Source organism: Zingiber officinale, chromosome 2A (assembly GCF_018446385.1).
Source record: "Zingiber officinale cultivar Zhangliang chromosome 2A, Zo_v1.1, whole genome shotgun sequence".
Classification (NCBI taxonomy): domain Eukaryota; kingdom Viridiplantae; phylum Streptophyta; class Magnoliopsida; order Zingiberales; family Zingiberaceae; genus Zingiber; species Zingiber officinale.
This window is the reverse complement of record NC_055988.1, coordinates 12,251,361-12,263,596: the sequence shown is the minus strand read 5'-3', so window position 1 is coordinate 12,263,596 and position 12,236 is coordinate 12,251,361. Positions and strand designations below refer to the sequence as shown.

General features: G+C 40.2%; 1 non-coding gene and 1 pseudogene across 1 annotated transcript; both read right to left on the bottom strand.

Annotated features, from left to right (window-relative positions):
• Positions 1–4,725: 4,725 nt before the first annotated feature.
• LOC122043549 lies at positions 4,726–12,026 on the bottom strand (annotated as a pseudogene).
• Positions 9,340–9,419, bottom strand: LOC122044784. Its single transcript, XR_006129788.1, has one exon. It is a non-coding gene; the product is annotated as a small nucleolar RNA J33 (small nucleolar RNA).
• Positions 12,027–12,236: the final 210 nt, after the last annotated feature.

The window sequence follows — 12,236 nt, the reverse complement described above, 5'->3', positions numbered from 1 at the left end:
CCTCCCTTGATGATGTGGATGATACCTCCTCATCTTTCTTCTCCTCCTCGGATGTTGACCTTATGTCAACATCAGATTGGTCCTTCTCTTCTTGGACCAATGAGCTCTTCTCCTTGGGCTCCTCTACTCCTTGGAATTGTGACGGGTCTTCATGATAAGCAATGATCTTTTTCCAAAGATCACATGCACTTGTGCATTCACCTACACTCACAATGATATTAGAAGGTAATAGATTTAACAAAAATTTTGTTACCTCCTTATCCGCCTCCGCTTGCTCCCTTTGTTCCTCAGTCCAATGTCGAGGTCGGAGGGGCTTCCCCTTTTTGTTCGTAGGAGTTTCAAATGGGTCACTCAAGACAACCCATTGGTTCCAATCCATTTAGAACCATGTCTCCAACCGCTTCCTCCAATAATTGAAGTCTTCTTTGTCATACGGAGGTGGAATTCGGATATCCCATCCGAGCGGTCCTTCGGACTCCAACTTCTTCTTCCTCTAGCTTCTTGCTCTCTTGGCGGTTAGTCCGTAGAAGAGCGCCCTCGCTCTGATACCACTTGTTGGGACCGATGTGCCCGCTAGAGGGGGGTGAATAGCGTCTCACCCAAATCGATGGCTTACTACGTATTCGTTAGTTGCATAGCGGAATAATACGAAACTAAATACGAATATGAAAGCTAAAGACAAAGAAAGGAAATACAAACCAATGCACGTCAATGTAACGTGGTTCGGAGATAACTTGCTCCTACTCCACGGTTGTCCGTAAGGTGGACGATCCCGATCCTTCGGTGGATTAACCCCCGGCAAACTCCGGCTACTCAAGCAACTCCTTGTGGGTGGAGAAACCTCACCACAACACCAACCAAGAACACTTGGACACAAGAGAATCTTGAGCACGTTTGGTGACTACTAATTAGGCTTTAACCAAGTCTAATTTCGTCACCTTGGCCGGCCATCCCAAGCTCCTTCTTATAAAGCTTGGAACAAATCAGTAAGCTGATTTGCCCGTTACCAGTCGGCTGGTCCTTGCACCAGTCGACTAGTGTCAGCCCAATGGCTCTCTACAGTGCACCAGTCGACTGCTACAGTCACTAGTCGACTGCTACAGTACTGCTACAGTAACGCTATAGTAACGCTACAGTGCCACTACATTACTGCTACAGTAAACCCTAATTCTAGGATTTTACCTCGAGTACATTCACTCAGCACTCGTTCTCGCCCGACCAACCTAGACCTAGCCTTCTAGCCTCCTCCATCATCCTTGCGTCCCTCGGATGCCTCCCCATCCTTCACGTCTTGCCTTCTGGAGCTTCCATCGGCCTTGTCATTGTTGTCGGGTCTTCCTTTGCCAAGAGGTCGCGCCTCTGGGACTTCATCCATTGCCAAGTCACACTTGGACTTACGTTACCAAGACTACATGCTTGGACTTACACCGCCAAGACTCATCCTTGGACTTTCCTCCTTTGCCAAGATCACACTTGGACTTACGTTGCCAAGACTACATGCTTGGACTTACACTGCCAAGACTCACCCTTGGACTTTCCTTGTTGTACCTGTATCCTACACACTCACAATGCATATCAAATACAACAATAAACCTAACTTAAACCTTTGCCCAAACATCAAAACTTAGGGCACCTAGATTGCTCCAACATTATTCACTTAATGAAGCCTATGACTTACTCCGAGTGAAATTGGGCCCCAACTTTATTATAAGTCCAGCACTTCATCTGGATAACAAAATACAAGGAGACAAAACTTATTTAATGGCAGCTTCTTCCAATACTAGCCCAACAAGGCAAGAAACAGATATGCTTTCTGTACCAGTTAGGCCACTCCAGTATCAGTCCTTAGAAGTACTGCAAGACCACAAGAAGAAAGATAATCTTTTCTCATTAAAAGCCCTACTAGAAGACATTACTTTATACTTACAAACATTGGGCGATATTTCTTCTTATAAAACATTCTTAGAACTCTCAGATGTGTTAAACTGGTTTCATCAAAAAGAAACCCCCAAAATAAAGATTACTTATACAGAGGAATAATCGGAGAAAATCTCATGTACAAAATAGTTTTCTCAGTGCTCTACCACAAAACTTATAGACTTGGGTTATACATGCCAACTTTTATATTCAATACGACAAGCTAATATACAGTTGGAAAATTTTCAAAGAAAAAACTATAGAGGAAGACTTATTACTCCAGAATCTCTTATGACTTATGGACTGCTCCATCAATTATGGATCCAAGAATTAGACTCAATATGAGTAGTACCAAAGACTCTTGGAAGACTTATCCAACACTTACTTGAAGAAAAAGAAATCATCATTTTAGCTACTATTGGTAGTACTCCACCTGAATGACTCTCTATCCAAACAGAACCATCTAGACATTTAATTAAACTAGATGTGCAAGGATTAAACATACAATTACTTCCATTCGAAGACTATTCCTCTCATCCAGACAAAGACTAGCTCTCTCCAAAACTCATTTCTGAACAATTAAGCCATTAGAGGGCCTCGCTTCAAGGAAGCTCTTGGTTTTGGGTTCCTTATCAAGATCCAACTGAGTACAGTCTGATCGGAGAAACCTTCACTGAAAATATTTACCAACCAAAGGCATGTGGGACAGTACACTTTTCTTTCTCTTATACAACTCAACATCAAAACTTATGCCAATTTTATCAAAAGAAAAATTTGGCATGGCTAGAAAAACAGAAAACTAATTTTTCTGTAGCCTCTACATCAACAATACCTCCATCAATGGGCTCTATAGAAGAAGTAAATTTAATCAATATGATAGAAATATAACTCCTGACGGAAGCAATGACGACCACACTCACTTACTGCTCTCTGACGAATGCAATGATGTCAGCAACTTAAGAACGTCAGCCATGAGCTAAAACTCCACTAGAATGATTCTAGCTTATCTGCCACGTCTCTCTTCTAGTCTCTTCTCTTTCTCTATAAATAGAGAGCCTCTCTGCATAAGCGGGGCATTAATCAATACAAGAACCTGTAATCTCTCCTCTCTTCTCTGGCAGTTGTATTCCCTACTACATCTTTGTAAGTTTGTAAGCTTGTTTACGTTTGTAAGTTTGTAAGCTAATCCTAAGTTTGTAAGTTTGTCCTAGTTTATATATGGCTGAGTAAGCTTTTCTTTCTAAGCCTCCTGGTTTTATCTAATTTTTCTAGTATCAATAGTCCTCGATTATCTGACTTTTCAGTAACTAGCTAAGAGAGAAGACGGACTTTAGTTTCCTGGTTCTGTAAAACTTGTGTTGGCTAAGGCAAAATAGCGAGAAAGCTACAGTAAGACCTGAAGAGCCGAGGAAAGAAATCAGAAACCATACAATAAGTCTAGAGGCTCTCTACTAGGTGAGGTTCACTGGTGTGAGCTAGAGGGATTAGATAAATACCTAAAGGCTTAGAAACCTCAACCAGAAAACTACAAATACCTCAAAGCTATTAAATATATATATATATATATATATATATATATATATTAAAATTGAACCCCAGTTTGGTATCAGAGCCAATAGACTTGGAAACCTATTGTGTACAACCTCTACCTCTTTTAAAAAACTTGATTATTTAGATCTTGCTCTACAACCTAGAAATATAATAACTCTAGACCATAATAAACATACGTGTTATATTAGAAGTAAGTAACTTGGTCATCTCTTACATTCTGATCAACCCCAGTTTGATATAAAAAAATTTTGCTGGTAATCTTGGATCTAGTGAGGTAAAAGAAGCCTTTGCAAAGCTGAATAAAGATCTTAGTAACTTATCTTTAGGAAAATCTCTTTCTAAACCACCACCAGTCACTTCTAAATTTTTAACATACAAAACCAATGAGTTTGACAAAAACTGAGCCTTTCTCAGGATCTTCTAGAGCTGTTAGACCATGGAAGCAAATACTTCTTCTTCTTGGTTAGATACCATAACTAGAAGAAATAGTATTTCTACTTTAGGCCCTCTTTGCCCAGAAGAAGTTATAGATGTGGATAAAGATTTGAGAATTTTCTCAAATGAAGAATTAAATGCATTAAATCCAAATAAATTTTATAGTCAAGGAATCTTAAATTTCTCTCTCTCTGTCTATCAACATCACAGACAAGAAGCTCTTCATCTTCCAAATGGAGGAGAAGTAAAACTAGGCCTTATGACTGAGGAGGCTGCTAAAAGTCTGTATCTAAGAAAACATAATTATATACATCTTGAACTGATTGTATTTGACCTCAGAGGCTTAACTAGAGCCAAATTAGGAGGAAAAGTTTTAATAGTCTTACATGATACTCGCTTTTTTGACACAGAAAAGGTCATCATAAGACTTATTGAGGTAGATATGAATGCTAATTTAGGCATTACGTACTTATGCCCTAATTTTAATATGACTATACGTGATTTTGTAAAATATATACAAATTCTCATCCAAGTCAAAGGGTATGGTCACTTCCAAGGGGGTAACCTCCAAGTAGACATTATGTTCTTAGGAAAAATAATGAATCATATGCATAATCATGTTAAAATCTCTGTTACAGACATGATTGAAGCCTTAACAACAAAAGACATGCACTTTTTAAAACCAAGAGAATACACTTCAGATACCTTAGCAGAATTAGAATAGAATATTAATTTACAAAACCATGATGCCACTCTAAAACTCACTATCTCACTTATGTATAAAGACAGAAATAATCAACTTTTGGTTAGATTTTCTGAATATCAACCAACTTCAATGGTACCTGAAATAGAAACAGAAGAAGAATTAGTACCTCATGTAAATTTCATGCATCAAACAGTTACTTACCAAACACAGTTAAAATAGCAACAACAATTACTTAAGTTTCTAGGTAATCAACATTTACAACTTCTAACAAAGCAAAGAATGGATGCCACTAATTTGATGAATCCTGCAGAATCATCAGCAACTTCTAAGCCATATGAAGTAAGATTACTAGAAAGTACTATGAAGACAATGGACTATGGTCAAGGACATCCACCAAGAACTAGGATAGTACCGTATACAAACAATAACCCTTTAGTTAGAACAACCAGAAAACATAGACCACCAGAAATGACTTTTTTTTTTTTTGGAAAAGATGTTGTACTACTTAATATTACAGAATGCGACCCATAACTCTATGACACCTATTTAGAGCAATGTATAGTCTCTGTGAAAAGAGATTACCAAGCTAAGCATAAAATAGATATTGAAACAAGCGAAGCTATGATTAAAGTAGGAGAAAATTATTTAGGAGATGTGGCCAAAGCAGTTTGAGAAGATTTTAAAACTCATTTTTCCTGAAGAAGTAACCCGTATTGCTTCTCAAGAAAATAATATATTAAATTTCTGTTATGTAATATATAGATTATTAACGGCAAGAGATGTAACACTAGTCTTGATATTAGAAAAAAAAAAAAGTCATGAGATATTAGATTAATTATAATTATTTAACTAGCATGGGAGACGCATGGGTTAGAAAAAAAAAAAAAAAAATCATGAGAGATTAGAATAACTACAATTATTTAATTGGAATGAGAGACGGGACGTGTATTGTACCATACTGGGAGTAATAAAGAGATACGAAACCAACGCTGGTAGCCTTAAAAAAACTAAAATAAAAAGGCACTGTAATGTTTATAGAATTACAATATAAAATGATGGGTACAGTAGGCAAGCAGATGGCCGTAAGATTTTTTTAAAAAAAGTGTTGAATAACAGGAACAAATAATCAAAAATGCCCTAACCTACAAATTCAACTATTTGTTGTAAACTAAAATTAATGACTGAACCTGAGATCAAATGCAGCAAGACTCGGCATGGTGGCATATAGATTCTAGCTTTAAGATTCAAGACTCAATCTAAGTGGAAATGTTATTACAGATGCGAACTAAACAGCAAGTCAAATTTAAACTTGGGTCAAACTTGCAGAAGGATTTTACTTTAGTCTAGGACTCTAGGTATGACATAGTAATTTTCAAGTTCATTTATCAAAGAAAGTTAAAACCATACAAAGATCCAATAGGAAAAATAATGAATTTTGAACAAAATTCCTATCCTTCAATTTTAGGCATGGAAGAATAAAAGTTGGTAAACAGTTCAAATGACATACAGAAAAAGAAGCATGAGAAAGTACCTCGAATGCCACTAGACTTTTTTCCAATAAGAATTTTTGATATCTGGAGACCTCGACTAAATGCTTGGTTGAAGAGCATTCTTGTCTGCATTTCCTGGGAACCAGGCAACCAGGACAGTAATGCCACGGGAGCCATGACAATTACTCCAAACATGATTTCATAGAACCGAGCCACAGCAATCACAGATTCCCATAGAACAGTGTCTTGGAGAAATGGTTTGAAAACTTGAGCAATGGAGATTAAACCCCAACCAGTTGGAATGAATGCTAACAAGCTTATAAAGAAATCAACAATTTCGAAGGAAGTGAACTGCAACAGTAGAGTGATGACAGCAACCAGAGAGACTATTATTAAAGATTGAATGGCCCGATATTTCAAGTGTTTCTTGGCAGCGTATCTATCTCGAGCATAATCCACAATGACAAATATCAAAATAGCAGCAAAGATGCATATCCAAGAAAGCAGATACACAGCCACACTACGGCTATGACTTGCAATGTTTAGCCGGTACACGATACCATACTGGAAGAAGAAATAGCGGAGATCTAATATGATCTCCAATAATTTTCCCCAAAGTCCAGTTTTCCGAAGATGATCATTTTCTTCATCCCACCATTTCTTCCAAGATTTGTCAGACTCTGCAGGAATAAAACTAGGATACCAAATCCAGTTCATGAAATCATCAGTCATAAACAGTTTTCAACCAATCAAAACCAGATGGATTGAATGCAAATGGAGCCATGATCCATGAGATGACCAAAAACCAGCTTGAGAAGGTCATTGCAATGTAAACGAAAGTATTCTTTGTAATGGCACTATAGGCAGCATACAAGGTCAATATTATCCCTAGTTCTATACCTTTTATGAAATGGCTGCGTGCATAGAGTCTATAATTCTCAGCGAATTTCTTGTGTTCAACAACGAAACCACGTCCTGTAGCTCGATATTTTGCACCTCCATGAAGAATAGTACGCCCATAATAATGGGTCTTAGTTCCCATTGAGAAAGTATAGAACACTGATGCAAGCTGTAACTGTGTTGTCAAGAAATCCAAAATCACGGGCAGAAAATCATGCTCAAGAGAATTTTCTATAATCATTGGCAATGCAGTAAGAAGCCCAAGCTCGATAATGAATTGCTGAATGAGAACAGTCCCAAGAGTTGCATTATTTGAGACAGCATTTCTTCCAATGGAACTCTCAAGGCCACTAAGAGCCAGATAAAGGCGACCCCAGACGAATGCATAGACCGTCAATACGGCCATCATTGTGTTAAAATAGAACCCCACACTTGTGTAAAAGAAAGAGAGCATCCGGAAGAAATCCAACCTATGACCTAGCCTATAAACATCTCTGCTCAAGGTCTGTTCACCATTACCACAAGCCACTTTGGCTTCAAACATCGATATTTGATTCAGGCCAACTTCTCGGCCTTTACCAACTTGTATATATTCATGGTGGGTAACATTGCCACCACGGAGTGTACAATTAAATCCTGCAAATATATCCTCGCTGATATTGATGACCCTTGAAGCCTTACTAATGCCTCCTCGACTTAAAAACCAAAGGCGGTCAAAGACATTAGGATGGCCATAATGCATCCTTATCTTTAAGGGTGCGTTTGGTTCGGGTTTATTCTTGATAACCTTGGTTATCCATCCAAGGTCATCAACAAAAACCTTATTTGGTTTAGGTATTCGATGATTCCCAAGTAATGTTTCATGCCCGACACGTCAACAAAAGGGTCATGCAGCCCGGAATCGGAAAACCTCAGAAAACTAAGGTTTTTTTGATTCCGGGGTTAACGAATTTTTTTTATCAAAAATACCCTTCGATAAGAAAAAACATGAAAAAAAAAGAAAAAATATTAAAAAATGTAAAAAAATAAAAAATTGTTTTAAAAAATTTAAAAATTATTTTTTTTAAATAAATAATTTAAAAAAATAAAAATTTTAAAAAAAAAAAATAAAAATTTAAAAATGTTAAAAAATTTTAAAAATGTTAAAAAATTTAAAAATTTAAAAATTTTTAAAAAAAATTATAAAAATTTTTAAAAAAAATTATAAAAATTTTAAAAAATTTTAAAAATTTAAAAATAAAAATAAAATTAAAAATAAAATAAATTAATTAAAATTAAAATTTAAAAAATGTAAAAAAATAAAAAAATATAAATATAAATAATATAAAAATATAAAAACATTAAAAAATAAAAAAACTCATAAAAAAGTAAAAAAATATACAGGAAAAAAAAAATAAAAAAACATTAAAAAAAAAAAATAATAATAATAATAATAATAATAGTATTATATATAATTGGTTTTGTAACTGAGGGTAATACGGTAAAATATTGAACTAGGGTATTCATTAAAACCTTCAAACAAACAAGTTTTTGTTGCATTACCTAAGTTGAACCAAACAACATTTGGTTATGTTTTATTCCCTATAACCTTGGTTATGTGATTACCAGGTAATCACATAACCAAATTATACATGATGACTTAAACCAAACGCACCCTAAAGAATTTGCCATAACCCTCTGTCCAAGGGTGACAAAACTTGTCTCCTGAGCTGACATGAACCCAGCCAGGGAAGAAACAGAACCCGTAAAAACATGTTCACGGATTCCCAAGATATTTGGTTTTCGAGCACCATAATTGGAGGAGTACTCTTCTAACAGATTGCGCATTTTGAGGGCCTCCTCAAAGTAGTTGTCTTGATTCATGTCGATTGTTTGTATTGCATCACCCCTTGTGAAGATAAGAGCATGGTTCTGGTTCTCTGGCTTGCCTTCTCCAAGTTTTAGAGGTCCAGGCAGCTTGACCCTGTATATCTCCACTTCTTTCTCCAGTTGTTGATCATATTTAACAAGAACAGAAAAATACTCCACTTCGTCCCTGACTGATTTCACTTCATCAACATAAGCAACACGGAGGGCTTCATTGTTCTTCATCAGATATAAAATATCATTAGCACGTGTGTCATTTTTAGCTTTTTGGTTTCCATAAATCTGGCAGGCGACCACATACGTATACTTCATTAGAGCAGTACCATGTTCATGACCTTTAAACAACAAACCGACACTGCTGCTAGCTCTGCTCAGACTTTGGGATGGCGATGACTTACCACCATCCTCCAAGTTATCTAAATCTTCTATTTGCCTCCTCGAGGAAACAACTGAAGGTAGCTCCCTCGATCCTTCCCTTATGTCAATCTCGGAAGCAGAATCAAGAAATGCAAGCATCTTGAGAGCCTTGTAGTAGTACATCATTCCCCGCACAGTCCGTGACAAGGTCTGACCCCTATATGAGGCCCAAAGTCGAAGATCCCTTGATCTTTTACCCCATAACTCCTCCTCATCAGTCATGCCCTCTCTCTTCATGCGTTCCAAGAAGTTTGCCCATTCATCTTCATAAATCTTTTGCAAATAAAATAAGATGGAGATGCCATCCTCATTTTGTACACATCTTTATTTGGCTTGATTAATGTGTTCAGTAGGTCAAGCAATTTGCCATAAAGATTCTGCAGCACACGCATGTTATATTCTACAGTGAATTTCTCCACGCGAATGCTGCTATCAAATCCCTCAAACAATCCAGCAACAATGGAGTGCTCTTCGGTTCCCTCCTTGATGATCTCCAGGAACAAATACTTGATGCTGTCATAAGCCTCAATGACTGCACAACGCCTATATTCATGTTTGCTAATCTTTCTCCAGAGTCTTCTGTCATCAGCCTTCAATTCCTTTGCTTGGCCAAGAGCAAGAAGAAGTTCATTGCCGAGTAATAAGCACGGCCACCTAACCACTCGGATATTCCATGCATATGGAAGCAGCTCAAGAAGCTCCACTTCCCGGTCATTCACAATATCTTCCTCTCTGAATGTGTGAATGATTTCATTCCATATCAATGCAAACCTGCTAGGACCAACTTGATGTGATTCAATCTTGTTGTACGGGCGGCCCAAGCCATACCTCAGCTTCAGCCGGTTCACAGTATCTCTGATTCTATTTTGCAGTGAACCATGCTGCCGGAAAACATGTTCTTCTGGCATCAGATGGAACTGCAAGGCACTAGCAAAGAACTGGAATCTCAGCCTCAATTGTTGCACATCACGAATCTCACCAAGGTGTGAGAACAGGCCTACTAGCGCCCCGGCTATTGAAGAGAAGATTGAGTACCAGATCTGGATGTCCATCAGATAAATAAGAATGACAGGAAGCCACAAAATGAACACACCAACCGTGTTTGAATGGGGGAAGAACTCATGCCACTGGTATTGAACACCTTGAAGATTAAGTATGGTTTTAGTTGGGGAAATCATTGGCTCGATTTGCAATAAGTAGCTGAAGATGAACTTTACAGCAAGGAGTACAGTCCAGAAAAGGGCATACTTGAAGCTGTCCAGCGGACCCTCTCGTAGCCCTCTACCCACAAAGGTGCGACCCTGGAACCACCAGGTGAGAACATAAAAAATCCTCCAATTGGTCTTCTCAAGGAAATTTCGGAGCCAAGGGAGAACGAAGAGAGCGACGGCAAGCAGTTGAGGGAGGATAAACACTGCGGCAGCCACCAATATGTTCGACAGCCGCCGATTCGCTGCAGCCGACCACGTTCTGTCTCGGTTCCTCTGATTCCACATTCGAGAGTACAGGACAGGGAATGCGGCCGTCCATGTCGCAGCAACGAGTATTTTGAGCACCATTCGCACACCGAGCAATCTGGTCTCGCGTGAGACAAGCTTGTACTGGGTGCCAACGTCGAGGAGGGACTGCAGCAAGCGGAGGCCGGCCCAGGTAATGAAGATGGTCAGGACACGGACCTGGTCATCTCGGATTTGGAGGTTCTGCCACGGGTACGTCTTGCTTCCGTGCCAGGCCACAATGATGGCCGCCTGAAGGAAGAGGATGAGCATGACCCAGAGGCGGTCAAAACTGCGGTAGAGGTTCCAGAAAGAGCGCTGTTCAACGAAGCCCGTCTTCCCCACGCGGTTCTTGGTAGGCGAAGTGGCGAAGAAATTCTTAGACCGGTCGAGCGGCCAACGGAGGCTCTCGAAGCAGTGGTTGTTCCAAAAGTACTCGTTGATGTCATCGTAGTTGCGCCAGGCGGAGTGGGGCTCTGTGCCGTTGCGGCTGGCGTCAACCTCGCGCTTGATGGTCTCGTAAATGGGGGTGATGACGCGGGTGAGGAAAGCGTTCTCGCCGGAGACAGCTGGGAGGGCAGGTTGGCCCGTCGCCTCGTCGATGTAGTCCTCGAGGATACGATTGAGTTCCCCGGCCATGTGATGGAAGATATAGGAGAGACATTCGGGAACGAAACGGACGTTGGCAGCCTCGCCCCAGATGAGGAGGTAGAGGGCCGCATAGAGGAGCTCGCGGCGGGGGTCGGAGGCGGCACGGCGGATGTCAATCCAGACGTTGGGCGTGCGGCCAAGGTAGGAGCACCATGCGGTGTAGTTGTGGAGGAGTTTCTTGCGGACGCGGCGGACGACCTTGCCATGGAGGACGTCGATGTCGTCCGGCGGGGGATGGATTCGCATTTGGGCGTTGGCAAGGAGGAGCACGAGGTGCTCCCGCTGGTTGCGGATGTTGTCTCGCTGGAAGCCGAAGAAAGCCCCAAGCCAGTCAAGGAGATCAAGGCCGCCGTGCCAGCGGACGAAGGGCGGCTTCCGGAGCTCCCCGACGGTGCGCAGCGCGGCCATGGCAGCTCGCACCTCCGGGAGCTTGAGCGACGGGTGATCCGCCAGCAAGTTGTGGATGGGGATGACGTTGTAAACCTCCTCCCCATTCCCAGAACCCTCGCCCATCCTACGGGCCGTGCCATAGCCGGCGCCAGGTCCTGTACGGCTTCCCCGCCGGCGGAGGCTCACCTGCATCAGATCTGTGCGCCACTAGGCCGCTGGCGGAGGCTCGTCGATGCGATGAGCAGCAGCCTGTGGGATTCCATAGTTTTTGTAGCCGATCAAACTCATTTTTCGAAGTTGAATTGCCGTAGAAATAGTCAAATCAATTTATGTTTATTTGATCATATAAAATCGATCGCTTCAAGAATCGAACATCCCCTTGCATATGCGCTGATCCAGTTTTATATCAAAGTCGTC